Source organism: Bactrocera neohumeralis, unplaced genomic scaffold (assembly GCF_024586455.1).
Source record: "Bactrocera neohumeralis isolate Rockhampton unplaced genomic scaffold, APGP_CSIRO_Bneo_wtdbg2-racon-allhic-juicebox.fasta_v2 ctg1128, whole genome shotgun sequence".
Taxonomy (NCBI): Eukaryota; Metazoa; Arthropoda; class Insecta; order Diptera; family Tephritidae; genus Bactrocera; species Bactrocera neohumeralis.
The window spans coordinates 1-15,532 of record NW_026089646.1 but is presented as its reverse complement, the minus strand read 5'-3'; the positions used below and the strand labels follow the sequence as shown (position 1 = coordinate 15,532).

Here is a 15,532-nt window from a genome sequence, read left to right as displayed (position 1 = left end):
TTTCCCTTAGGGATTTTTGGGTTGTACCGATCAGTGAGTTTGTTGTCCAATTCCTCCTCTTCGTTGTATGCCAGTTCTTTCTCCTTTCTCTTATCTGCTTTTTTTCCTTTTTTTGTTTTTTCATTCTTGTTAGAACTCGCGCCCGTATAAATTATTGTAAGTGTGTTTGTTTTTTAGTTAGTTTTATATGTTTAATTTAGTTCGCGCCCGTTTGGTTTCTTTTTGGTGATTTTGTTTTCCTTTTATTAGGTGAGATATGTATTCTCTATTTTGTGCTTTTGTGTACCAAGCATTTTCTACTGCTGTTGACACTTTCTTTTTCTCTAGATTCTTGTTAGAATTCGCGCACGTATAATTTATTATAAGAGTGTTGGGTTTTTAGTTAGTTTTATATGTTTAATTTGGTTCGCACCCGTTTGTTTTTATAACCAGCCAGCACTGAACGTATTTTGTTTTTTCACCAAACTTGACTTTATGTTTTGCCACACCGTATTACATTTAATTATTATTATATTATTATTTTTTTTTTTTTTGCTTAAGTTTTCGGTCACTGTCACCATGTATTATTGTATGTGGCACCCTTTTCGCACTTTCTTATGTATATTTGTATTATTATTTTCCGATAGTGCCTTTCTCTTAGGCTCGAAGGACCATGTATTATTTTGGGTACCACCTTTTCCGCACTCACCGTGTATTTTTCCCAACACAGTATAAAACACAGGTATATAAGAAATGAACCCAAGAGGTTCGCAAACTTGTAATGTGAATGTACTTTCGGATTTATTTTCCCAAAATCGGTATACAGTATATTAATGTTAAGTTTAAATGAGATGCTCGAAAAAAAATGTAAAATAAAGTTAAAATTTTCGCCTCACAAAGGTTACAAAATATTTTTGGTTAACGATGATGTTCGCGGAAAAAAAGTAGACGTTCGCCAAAAAAGAATCGTGTCGATCGGGGATGTCGAATCGCCAGAGCTGCTTTTTGATCAGTTGTCTGTCCTTTTGTACTTTTTGTTCGGCGAAAGTAGTTGATGGTGTGTGATGTCATTGTGTGTGTGTTAGAGCGTGGTGTGCAGCGAAGAAAATGATGATGAGTGTGAGGAATGTGGCGTACCAATGTTGCATACCAGGATGTGTGGGATGGTGATGACGGGCAGAAGTGGGAAGGCTGATTTAAATATAAGATTATGGAATTTTTCCAAGTGTGTATATACAAGAAAATTGACTTCATATCTAAATATAAGATTATGGAGCTTTTGCAAATGCACTGCCGATATAGTTTTATATCACCTTCAGTAAGATGAAAAAGTTAATTATCTTAAACATGTGAAGTTAAAGATTTGAAGCAACTCAATATCGATTGCTAAATGCATATAAACAAGAAAATCGACTTTATACCTAAATATAAGATTTTGCAATTCTTCCAAATGCACTGCTGTTATGGCTTTATGTCAACTTCAGTAAGATGAAGAAAGTTAATAATCTTAAATATGTAAAGCTAATGTTCAGAACCTACACAATATCGAAAGCTAGATGTGTGTATACAAGAAATCGTTTTTATATCTATATATAAAATTATGGAATTTTTCCAAGTGCACTGTCGTTAAGGCTTTATGTCTGTTAGAAATAATAACGCGAAGGGTTCGGTTATAAAAATTGTACTCAGCTCTGGTTGCCCAGAGCTCCTTTATTTATAAAATTCCTTATCCTAATTCATGTATGCACCACATGCAGAGTGCATACACATATCACTTGAAAGCACTTGAAAACAACCCCATACCATGTAGCATTGCAATGGGTATTTGTACATACATATTTATATTTAGGACTATGTTTTTATATTTTAGCGATAATGCATATAAATACTTGAAATATGATATCTGTTTCTACACAGATTTACAAAAATATCTCATTTACAATTGTAGCCGTTAAGAACTGTTCAGAAATCTGAACATACTGCCCACGTTGAAGTGTTTACACTTCAAAATAATTCAAGTACATATTTATAAATCTTGGGCATATTAATTACAGTTTTCTTTACAAGATTTGCGGATCAAACTCGTAATAATTTTTCTAATATATTTCCAATTTTTATTGTATACAATTTAAATTTTTAATATTAATAATTAATTTCGTAAGATATATCTTCCTAGCGGAAATGAGTGCCTTAGTGCCTTGCTGAATTACAGATGCGTTGTAGGACTAGTGTAACGATGACCAACAATTAATATAATTAGGTTGTCAGTATTCATGCAAAATGCACCATATTATGCCATTCTAAGTCCAAGTGTTTCGAATTTAATCACGGGACTTTTCAGGTCGTATGCCCAATTTCTCCAAGTGTAAACTGGTGATCTCTTCGTCGAGTATTTTCGGGAACATATGCAAATCTATGTTGTATTTGTCAGCCTTGATCCACAATTCGATTTGTGCCATCACTTGATTTCTGAACGAGTTGAACATCTCAACCTGGGATGACCGTGCGCGAAGGCCAAATTTACCAGACGTCCTTCGGTAAACAAAGTAATAGTAAAACAAAATAATTACCATTGGATAGTGTATAACGATAGACTTGGAGTTTGATAATAATTTTCTCTTTGGCGTTGCATTCAAAAATGCGACGTCGATTTCACAATCGAGATTACCAATATTACAAACGATCGTATCGTCGGGCATGTGTTCAAAATGTGCGCCAGTAATAATGTCCTTGCAAACAGTTGTTGTTACGAAGATAATAGCTTCTTTGTATGCTTGCTCCATGGTGGTTACTTCATGGCCGCTTGCAAAGCAATGATATAATCTTTTTCAGTGAAAATAACGATTCCGCCGAAACAACGCAGAGGTTATACACAACTTTTGCCAATATCATATAACCAGCAACACAGCACACTTTGCCAGCAATCATCACATCGGTGGGCCGTTTTATAACATCAATTAACTACTCGCGATAACCAAAAGATTATAGAATGTACTCTTGGCCACCGAGTCGTTGACGTTGATGGCTGGCGCACCGAGACGTCTCTCCTTCACCAATTTATATAAATTGTGTACATCGGTTGTAGATTCTTCGTTCAAGAAAATAGACTTTATATCTAAAGTCTGAAAAAATACGGTCCAATGATTCCACCAGCGTACAAACCACACCAAACAGTGCATTTTTCGGGATGCATGGGCAGTTGGCCACCAAGATCATGCGATTTAACGCCTTTAGACTATTTTTTGTGGGGCTACGTCAAGTCTAAAGTCTACAGAAATAAGCCAGCAACTATTCCAGCTTTGGAAGACAACATTTCCGAAGAAATTCGGGCTATTCCGGCCGAAATGCTCGAAAAAGTTGCCCAAAATTGGACTTTCCGAATGGACCACCTAAGACGCAGCCGCGGTCAACATTTAAATGAAATTATCTTCAAAAAGTAAATGTCATGAACCAATCTAACGTTTCAAATAAAGAACCGATGAGATTTTGCACATTTTATGCGTTTTTTTTTTAAAAAAAGTTATCAAGCTCTTAAAAAATCACCCGATATAAGATTATGGAATTTTTCCACATGCACTGTCGTTATGGCCTTATGTAAACTTCAGTAAGATGAAGAAAGTTAATAATCTTAAATATGTAAAGTTAATGTCCAGAAGCTACACAAAGTCGATTTCTAGATGTGTGTATAAAAGAAAATCGACTTTATATATAAATATAAAATAATGGAATTTTCCCAAGTGCACCGCCGTTATGGCTTTATGTCAACCTCAGTAAGATGAAGAAAGTTAATTAACTTAAATATGTGAAGTTAGTGATTTGAAGCATTTCAATATTGATTGCTACATGTCAATATATACAAGAAAATCAACTTTATTTCTAAATATAAGATTATGGAATTTTTGCAAATGCACTGCCGATATAGCTTTATGTCAACTTCAGTAAGATGAAGAAAGTTAACAATCTTAAATATCTAAAGCTAATGTTCAGAAGCTACACAATATCGAATGCTAGATGTGTGTATCCAAGAAAACCGACTTTATGTCTATATATAAGATTATGGAATTTTTCCACATGCACTGTCGTTATGGCTTTATGCCACTTCAGTAAGATGAAGAATGTTAATAATCTTAAATATGTAAAGTTAATGTTCAGAAGATACACAATATCGATTGCTAAATGTCAATGTATACAAGAAAATAGACTTTATACATAAATATAAGATTTTAGAATTCTTCCAAGTGCACCGCCCTTAAGCCTTTTTGTCAACTTCAGTAAGATGAAGAAAGTTAACTATTGCTAAATGCGTATAAACAGGAAAATCGACTTTACACCTAAATATAAGATTTAGGAATTCTTCCAAACGCACTGCCGATATAGCTTTATGTCAACTTCGGTAAGATGAAGAAAGGCAATTAACTTAAATATGTGCAGTTAATGATTTGAAGCAACACAATATCGATTGCTAAATGAGTATATACAAGAAAATCGACTTTATACCTAAATATTAGATTTAGCTATTCTTCCAAATGCACTGCCGTTATGGCTTTATGTCACTTTCAGTAAGATGAGGAAGGTTAATAATCTTAAATATGTAAAGTTAATGTTCAGAAGTTCCACAATATCAGATTGCTAGATGAGTGTATACAACAAAATCGACATAATATCTAAATATAAGATTATGGAATTTTTCCAAGTGCACTGCCGTTATGGCTTTATGTCAACTTCAGTAAGATGAAGAAAGTTAATTAACTTAAATATGTAAAGTTAATAATTAGAAGATACTCAATATCGATTGCTAAATGCGTATATACAAGAAAATCGACTTTATATCTAAATATAAGATTTGGAATTCTTCCAAATGCTCTGCCGTTATGGCTTTATGTCAACTTCAGTAAGATGCAGAAAGTTAATTAACTTAAATATGTGAAGTCAATGATTTGAAGCAACTCAATATCGATTGCTAAATATGAATATAAAAGAAAATCAACGTTATACATAAATATAAGATTTTGGAATTTTTCCAAATGCACTGCCGTTATGGCTTTATGTCAACTTCAGTAAGATGCAGAAAGTTAATTAACTTAAATATGAGAAGTTAATGATTTTAAGCAACTCAATATCGATTGCTAAATATGAATATAAAAGAAAATCAACTTTATACATAAATATAAGATTTTGGAATTTTTCCAAATGCACTGCCGTTATGGCCTTATGTCAACTTCAGTAAGATGCAGAAAGTTAATTAACTTAAATATGAGAAGTTAATGATTTTAAGCAACTCAATATCGATTGCTAAATGTGCATATACAAGAAAATCGACTTTATACCTAAATATAAGATTGTGGAATTCTTCCAAATGCACCGCCGTTATGGCTTTATGTCAACTTCAGTAAGATGAGAAGGTTAATTAACTTAAATATGTTAAATTAATGAATTAAAGCAACTCAATATCGACTGCTAAATGTGTATATACCAGAAAATCGACTTTATACCTGAATATAAGATTATGGAATTTTTTCAAATGTACGGCCGTTATGGCTTTATGTCAACTTTCAGTAAGATGAAGAAAGTTAATAATCTTAAATATGTAAAGTTAATGTTGAGAAGCTACTCAATATCTATTGCTAGATGTGTGTATACAAGCAAATCGACATAATATCTTAATATAAGATTATGGAATTTTTCCAAGTGCACCGCCGTTATGGCTTTTTGTCAACTTCAGTAAGAAGAAGAAAGTTAATTAACTCAAATATGTAAAGCTAAGAATCAGAAGCTATCTGCTAAATGCGTGAATTTTTGGATTAGAAAGTAATAAATATGAAGTTAATGTTCAGAAGCTATTCAATATCGATTGCTAGATGTGTATATGCAAGCATATCGACTTTTTACCTAAACATAAGAAGATGGAATTCTTCCAAATGCACTGCCGTTATTTCTTTATATCCACTTCAGTAAGACGAAGAAAGTTAATTAACTTCCAAATGTGCGTATACAAGAAAATCGCCTTTATACCTAAATATAAGAATTTGCAATTCTTCCAAAGTATGTAATATGCGAAGTTAATGGTTTGAGGCATTTCAATATCGATTGCTAAATGTCAATGTATACAAGAAAATAGACTTTATACATAAATATAAGATTTTAGAATTCTTCCAAATGAACTGCCGTTATGGCTTTATGTCAACTTCAGTAAGATGAAGAAAGTTAACTATTGCTAAATGCGTATAAACAGGAAAATCTACTTTACACCTAAATATTAGATTTTGCTGTTCTTCCAAATGCACTGCCGTTATGGCTTTATGTCACTTTCAGTAAGATGAAGAAAGTTAATAATCTTAAATATGTAAAGTTAATGTTCATTCACCATGCGCCAAATCTTGGAAAAGACCCGTGAAAGGAGAATCGACACACACCACCTCTTCGTCGATTTCAAAGCTGCTTTCGACAGCACGAAAAGGAGCTGCCTTTATGCCGCGATGTCTGAATTTGGTATCCCCGCAAAGCTAATACGGCTGTGTAAACTGACGTTGAACAACACGAAAAGCTCCGTCAGGATCGGGAAGGACCTCTCCGAGCCGTTCGATACCAAACGAGGTTTCAGACAAGGCGACTCCCTATCGTGCGACTTCTTCAACCTGCTCCTGGAGAAAATAGTTCGAGCTGCAGAACTAAACAGAGAAGGTACCATCTTCTATAAGAGTGTACAGCTGTTGGCGTATGCCGACGATATTGATATCATCGGCCTCAACACCCGCGCCGTTAGTTCTGCTTTCTCTAGGCTGGACAAGGAAGCACAGAAAATGGGTCTGGTAGTGAACGAGGGCAAAACGAAATATCTCCTGTCATCAAACAAACAGTCGTCGCACTCGCGACTTGGCTCTCACGACACTGTTGACAGTCATAACTTTGAAGTTGTAGATAATTTCGTCTATTTGGGAACCAGCATTAACACCACTAATAATGTCAGCCTGGAAATCCAACGCAGGATTGCTCTTGCCAACAGGTGCTACTTCGGACTGAGTAGGCAATTGAAAAGTAAAGTCCTCTCTCGACGAACAAAAGCTAAACTCTATAAGTCGCTCATAATTCCCGTCCTGCTATATGGTGCAGAGGCTTGGGCGATGACAGCAACCGATGAGTCGACGTTACGAGTTTTCGAGAGAAAAATTCTGCGAAAGATTTATGGTCCTTTGCGCATTGGCCACGGCGAATATCGCATCCGATGGAACGATGAGCTGTACGAGATATATGACGACATTGACATAGTTCAGCGAATTAAAAGACAGCGGCTACGCTGGCTAGGTCATGTTGTCCGGATGGATGAAAACACTCCAGCTCTGAAAGTATTCGACGCAGTACCCGCCGGGGGAAGCAGAGGAAGAGGAAGACCTCCACTCCGTTGGAAGGACCAAGTGGAGAAGGACCTGGCTTCGCTTGGAATATCCAATTGGCGCCACGCAGCGAAAAGAAGAAACGACTGGCGCGCTGTTGTTAACTCGGCTATAATCGCGTAAGCGGTGTCTACGCCAATTAAGAAGAAGAATGTTCAGAAGCTCCACAATATCGATTGCTAGATGAGTGTATACAACCAAATCGACATTATATCTAAATATAAGATTATGGAATTTTTCCAAGTGCACCGCCGTTATGACTTTATGTCAACTTCAGTAAGATGAAAAAGTTAATTATCTTAAATATGTATGTGAAGTTAAAGATTTGAAGCAACTCAATATCGATTGCTAAATGCGTATAAACAAGAAAAACGAATTATTACCTAAATATAAGATTCTTGAATTCTTCCAAATGCAATGCCGAATGCTAGATGTGTGTATACAAGAAAATCGATTTTATTTCTAAATATAAGATTATGGAATTTTTCCAAGTGCTCCGCGGTTGTGGCTTTATGTCAACTTCAGTAAGATGAAGAAAGTTAATTAACTTAAATATGTGAAGTTAATGTTCAGAAGCTATTCAATATCGAATGCTAGATGTGTATATACAAGAAAATCGACTTTATACCTAAATATAAGAATTTGCAATTCTTCCAAATACACCGCCGTTATGGCTTTATGTCAACTTCAGTAATATGAAGAAAGTTAATTTACTTAAATATGTGAAGTTAATGTTCAGAAGCTATTCAATATCGACTGCTAAATGCGTATATACAAGAAAATCGACCTTATATCTAAATATAAGATTATGGAATTTTTGCAAATGTACGGCCGTTATGGCTTTATGTCAACTTCAGTAAGATGAAGAAAGTTAATTATCTTAAATATGTAAAGTTAATGTTCAGAAGCTACAAAATATCGATCGCTAGATGTGTGTATACAAGAAAATCGACTTTATATCCAAATAAAAGACGATGGAATTTTTCCAGGTGCACCGCCGTTATGGCTTTATGTCAACTTCAGTAAGATGAAGAAAGTTAATTAACTTAAATACGTGAAGTTAATGATTTGAAACATTTCAATATCGATTGCTAAATGTGTATATACAAGAAAATCGATTTTATATCTAACTATAAAGTTATTGAGTTCTTCCAAATGTACTACCGTTATGGCTTTATTTCAACTTCGGTAAGATGAAGAAAGTCAATTTACTTAAATATGTGAAGTTATTGATTTGAAATCCGTATAAACAAGAAAATCGAATTTATACCTAAATATAAGATTGTTGAATTCTTCCAAATGCACTGCTGTTATGGCTTTATGTCAACTTCAGTAAGATGAAGAAAGTTAACAATCTTAAATATGTAAAGCTAATGTTCAGAAGCTACACAATATCGAATGCTAGATGTGTGTACACAAGAAAATCGACTTTATATCTACATATAAGGTTATGGAATTATTCCAAGTGCACTGTCGTTATGGCTTTATGTCAACTTCAGTAGGATGAAGAAAGTTAGTTAGCTTAAATATGCGAAGTTAATGATTTGAGGCATTTCAATATCGATTGCTAAATGTCAATGTATACAAGAAAATAGACTTTATACATAAATATAAGATTTTAGAATTCCTCCAAATGAACTGCCTTTATGGCTTTATGTCAACTTCAGTAAGATGAAGAAAGTTTTTAATCTTAAATATGTAAAGTTAATGTCCAGAAGCTACACAAAGTCGATTTCTAGATGTGTGTATACAAGAAAATCGACTTTATATCTAAATATAAAATTATGGAATTTTTGCAAATGTACGGCCGTTATGGCTTTATGTCAACTTCAGTAAGATGAAGAAAGTTAATTAACTTAAATATGTGAAGTTAGTGATTTGAAGCATTTCAATATTGATTGCTAAATGTCAATATATACAAGATAATCGACTATACACCTGAATATAAGATTTTAGAATTCTTCCAAATGCAATGCCGTTATAGCTTTATGTCAACTTCGGTAAAATGAGGAAAGTCAATTAACTTAAAAATGTGAAGCTAATGATTTGAAGCAACTCAATATCGATTGCTAAATGCGTACAAACAAGAAAATCGACTTTATACCTAAATATAAGAATTTGCAATTCTTCCAAATACACCGCCGTTATGGCTTTATGTCAACTTTAGAAAGATGAAGAAAGTTAATTAACTTAAATATGTAAAGCTAATGTTCAGAAGCTACTCAATGTCGACTGCTAAATGCGTATAAACAAGAAAATCGACTTAATATCTAAATATAAGATTATGGAATTTCCAAGTGCACCGCCGTTGTAGCTTTATGTCAACTTCAGTAAGATGCAGAAAGTTAGTTCATTTAAATATGTGAAGTTAATGATTTGAAGCAACTCAATATCGATTGCTAAATATGAATATAAAAGAAATTCAACTTTTTATATAAAAATAAGATTTTGGAATTCTTCCAAATGCACTGCCGTTATGGCTTTATGTCAACTTCAGTAAGATGCAGAAAGTTTAATTAACTTAAATATGTGAAGTTAATGATTTGAAGCAACTCAGTATCGATTGCAAAATATGAATGTACAAGAAAATCGACTTTATACATAAAAATAAGATCTTTGAATTCTTTCAAATGCACTGCCGTTATGGCTTTATGTCAACTTTAGTAAGATGTAAGAAGTTATCTTACTTAAATATGTAAAGTTAATGAATAGAAGCTACTAAATATCGACTGCTAGATACTTATATACAAGAAAGTCGACATTATTTCTAAATATTAGATTATGGAATTTTAGCAAATGCACTGCCGATACAGCTTTATGTCAACTTCAGTAAGATGAAAAAGTTAATTATCTTAAATATGTGAAGTTAAAGATTTGAAGCAACTCAATATCGATTGCTAAATGCGTATAAACAAGAAAAACGAATTATTACCTAAATATAAGATTTTTGAATTCTTCCAAATGCACTGCCGTTATGGCTTTATGTCAACTTCAGTAATATGTAAAAGTTTAATTTACTTAAATATGTAAAATTAATGAATAGAAACTACTCAATATCGATTGCTAAATGCGTATAAACAAGAAAATCGACTTTATACCTAAATATAAGATTTTGCAATTCTTCCAAATGCACTGCCGTTATGGCTTTATGTGACTTTCAGTAAGATGAAGAAAGTTAATAGTCTTATTTCATTTATTTATTTATTTAAAAGAGAACTAATTATAAATAATTAATTCACTTGTAAGAATCAGCACTGGCTACCAGGGCCTTCGGCTCTTAATACTAAGATTATGATAAAAAGAAAATATTTAGTAAGGTTATTTAGTTGTATGTGGTGTTATATGTCTTTGATGTTACACAGTTTAAGAAATTTAGTAATGGCATTGATGTTATCGCTATTTGTTGCTTTGAGAAGGTCGGAAGGTCTCTTATTCCCAAAGGTTGATTTCCTTAATAAATGCAGGACATTCATCCATGAAGTGAATGACTGATTGGGTGGGAGCGTTGCAATGGTGACAGCGTGGTTGATCGGTACCGTTAAGAATATGGCTGTGAGTTCTTGTAGTGTGGCTTATTCTAAGACGAGTGAACTTCTTGATGTTGTGGCATGAGCAGTCCGATGGGTAGATAGGTTTTACACCAGTTGGGGTTTGATCTCTGTAGTGATGTTGGTAGCTAGTCCAATCTCGGAGATGCATATGATGGCAGTATTTTTTTATATGTTCTTTGATGTCTTTAGTAGTAAAATGAGGAAAGAACACCAACGGCTCTCTACTACCTTCTTTTGCATGTTTATCTGCTGTCTCATTGCCTTTTATACCAGCATGCCCTGGTACCCACATTATTTTTATGCTGTTTTCATGATGGAAGAGTTTGTCGCGTATATTCTGTATTAGCCATGAATTATTTGCTGAGTTTTGAAGTGCATCAATGGTTGATTTACTATCGCTACATATTATATGTTTTTCTCCTGTTGATGAGGTGAATAGAACCGCTTCGTAAATTGCTGCAGCTTCTGCTGTAAAAACCGAGCAATATGTTGGCAAAGCACCGATAGTAGTAGCGACACCCTGATCGTTTGACACAGCAAACGTGGTAGTAGTATCCGTTTTCGACCCGTCGGTATATATGGGTTCCCATTCTGGTTTATAAGACTCAATAGCCTCGTTGAAGAGCAGAAAAAATTCGTTGGAGCTGGTTTTTAGTTTCTGGTGCTTTAACAGAGTGTTTATAAAAGAATGTTTAGGAGTCAACCATTGTGGATGGTCAGGCTCGACGAGCAATGGACTGTTTGTTCGATGCATTCATCCTAGTTGTAGACGTCTCGAGGATGTTGAAAAAGGTTTTGCTCCTATTATGGAGAATCCTAGGTAGAAGCATCATGGTATTATATTTAGTTCTTTGCTGGATGATCGGTAGGCCTGCTTCGGGTAAAACGGCTCTGATCGGAGAGGTGGGGAACGCGCGTATGCTTCTTCTTACTGCTGTGTGGTAAGGCGCTTGGATGCATGCGAGTCGAGATTTTGCGTAGTGTCCATATATCGCGAGTCCAAAATCAATTTTTTATAACATCAGTGCTTTTACAATATTTACAAAATTTGACTTATGCATATGACAGTGCTTAGATGATAAATACTTAATAATGTTAAGTATAGATATTAAATTTATTGTAACATATTTACAATGTTCCTTGTAAGTTAGTTTTTTATCAAAAATTATACCAAGTATTCTGAGTGTATTAGTGTGAGGAATTTCTGCAGATATGGAAGGTTGAGCTTCTGTTAGCTGAGATTTTACATCCGGAAGTTTTTGACCAGTTGGATATGTCATCTAGAATTCTCGTGAAAGTTTCTGTCATTAGTGTAAGGTCTTTGAGAGCGGAAAATATTAGAACGTCATCAGCGTACATTAAATGCTCAACCGTATCGTATTGGGATAATAGGGAGCTGAGTTCATTAAAAGCAATTATAAATAAGGTGACTGAAAGAGGTGAGCCTTGTGGCACGCCATTGTGCAAGGGGTACATATATGTTAGAGTTTTGATTATTTACGCTGACAAAAAATTTACGATTCAGGAGGAAGGCTCTAACAAAACTGTAGATTTTGTCTCCAACGCACCAGCGTTCTAATTCTCGTAAAACTATATGTGCACCAATTCTGTTGAAAGCCTTTTCAAAATCTAGACTAAGGACGGACAGGTGATTTCTTGCGGGGAGCGTTGTCGAAGCACAGTGTTCAAAATACAGAAGTGGGTCGATGACACCGAGAACTTTTTGAAATGCGAACTGGTTAGAGCTTATCAACCCTTTTTTCTTGGCGTACCACATAATTCTCACGGATATGATTTTTTCAAGCACCTTAGATATAGAGGGTATTAGGGATATAGGTCTAAAGTTGGGGGCGGAAGGGCTGTTTTTGTTAGGTTTGGAAATAGGTATAACAGCAGCTTTTTTCCAATCTTGTGGAAGGGCGCCTTTATCAAAAATTCTGTTATACAAGGATAGGAGTCGGAGTTTAAGGGTATAAGGAGGGTTTTTGAGGAGAGGGTAGGGTATTTTATCCGGGCCTGGAGAGCTACCCGACATAGTAGAAATAGTCGAGTCGAATTCGTGAAGTGAGATTGCTGATTCGATTAGGGAAGCTGTAGGGCAAGGTGACGGGTTGTGGTAAGTTTTAGGAATAATTATATTACTGAGAGAGTTGAAATCCATGTGAAAATTAGAATTATGAGAAGCATTAGACCATGAACTTGCAAAGTGTTCAGCAATCTCTTTGGGGTCATAGATAGGGCCTTGTGTAGAGTGGATAAAATCGATTTTATGGTGTTTAGATGCGCCCGACAGAGCTTTTATGTCCGACCAAACCTTTTTAGGACTAGAGGTAGGCTTTATGTTAGCTGTAAATTTTACAGCTATATAATAACAGATTTTATTGTGGATGCTTCCGCGTTTATGTTGCTAGATAAAGCTTTTTCTAGAATAAAAGAGGAGATAAGTGAACAATACTTAGCCCAATCAGCTTTCTCAGTTAAGAATTTTGCTCTAGGTTTAATGGTGTATAAACTGGGAGTAGACAGGGTGGTTACGATGGGGAAATGGTCACTACTATGTAAATCTTTTAATGTCAGGGACGAAAGTTTAGGAGCAATTGAGACCGATGAAAGGACAATGTGTACGTGGGTGAACGAATTATGTGTGGAGAAGTGTGTTGGTTGCCCATCATTTAGAACGACAAGGCTTTTGGCAAGTATGGCGTCTTCTAACTCCTGACCTCTGCGGTTTGTAGAACTAGAGCCCCAAAGAGGGCTCCAGGCGTTGAAATCGCCCAAAATTATAAATGGTATAGAAAAGGAATCGGCGATCTTTATGATTTCCCTAAAGTTAAAATTTTGGTGCGGTGGTATGTAGCACGTAATTACCGAAAATTAAAAGCCTATGTCGATTTCCACTGCTAGGGTGGCTATGTTGGAGGAAATAGAAATTTGTTTATGTATAACAGATTTTTTTATAAAAATGGCTATTCCTTGTTTAGCTGTTGTATTGCGGGGGAGATTATAAAAGTAACCTACGAAGTTGTTGGGAGTGTAAGCTGATTTATTAGCGGAAAGGTGTGTTTCTTGTAGTCCGATAATGTGTGGTGAAAATTGATTGATAAGGAGATTAAGGTCAGCGTAGTTGTTAAATAGACCTTTCAAATTCCATTGAAGAATACGCATAGTCTATTCAGAACTAAGAGTATCTATTTGTGCGGAGAGTGAGTGGGAGGTTGAGTTGTTAAGGTGAGTAATAAAGTTGGAAATGAGAGGGATCGTTGAAGTGTAGTCGAGAGTCGTCGTGGAAGAGTCATCGACTGCCGTTAAGGTTGGTAATGAGTTCAATGAGTAAATGTTGTTTGTTGAGTTTGGTGAATTTGTTTCTTTTGGCTTTGGTTCTATGTTATTATTTGAGTTGAGAGAGGGAGTAACTGTGTGAATTTCAGGTTGGGTTGTTGTTATACTCTCGCAACAATGTTGCTAACGAGAGTATTATAGTTTTGTTCACATAACGGTTGTTTGTAAGTCCTAAAACTAAAAGAGTCAGATATAGGGTTATATATACCAAAGTGATCAGGGCAACGAGTAGAGTCGAAATCCGGATGTCTGTCTGTCCGTCCGTCCGTCTGTCCGTCTGTCTGTCCGTCCGTCTGTCCGTGCAAGCTGTAACTTGAGTAAAAATTGAGATATCATGATGAAACTTGGTACACGTATTCCTTGGCTCCATAAGAAGGTTAAGTTCGAAGATGGGCAAAATCGGCCCACTGCCACGCCCACAAAATGGCGGAAACCGCAAACCTATAAAGTGTCATAACTAAGCCATAAATAAAGATATTAAAGTGAAATTTGGCACAAAGGATCGCATTAGGGAGGGGCATATTTGGCCGCAATTGTTTTGGAAAAATGGGCGTGGCCCCGCCCCCTACTAAGTTTTTTGTACATATCTCGGAAACTACTATAGCTATGTTAACCAAAGTCTACAGAGTCGTTTTCTTCAGGTATTTCCATACACAGTTCAAAAATGGAAGAAATCGGATAATAACCACGCCCACCTCCCATACAAAGGTTATGTTCAAAATCACTAAAAGTGCGTTAGCCGACTAACAAAACCGTCAGAAACACTAAATTTTACGGAAGAAGTGGCAGAAGGAAGCTGCACCCAGGCTTTTTTTAAAAACTGAAAATGGGAGTGGCGCCGCCCACTTATGGACCAAGAACCATATCTCAGGAGCTACTAGACCGATTTCAATGAAATTCGGTATATAATATTTTCTTAACACCCTGATGACACGTACGAAATATGGGTGAAATCGGTTCGCAACCACGCCTTCTTCCAATATAAAGCTATTTTGAATTCCATCTGAGGCCTTCTGTGTATAATACGAGTATAAACATTAGGAACCAAAGATAATAGCGGAATAAAACTTTACAAAAATACGGTATTTGAAAAATATGTAAATGACGTATAATGAAATCTCGATTATCACTTTACCATGCGAGAGTATAAAATGTTCGGTGACACCCGAACTTAGCCCTTCCTTACTTGTTTTCTTATTATTGTCATTGTCTTTGTTGGTTGAGTTGTTTAATATTGTTGATGAAATAAAATTGAAAGCCGACGATGTGCAT

The 15,532-nt window shown here is 35.2% G+C and overlaps 1 pseudogene; it reads right to left on the bottom strand.

Annotated features, from left to right (window-relative positions):
• Positions 1–2,279: 2,279 nt before the first annotated feature.
• On the bottom strand, positions 2,280–11,585 carry LOC126766423 (adenosylhomocysteinase-like; annotated as a pseudogene).
• Positions 11,586–15,532: the final 3,947 nt, after the last annotated feature.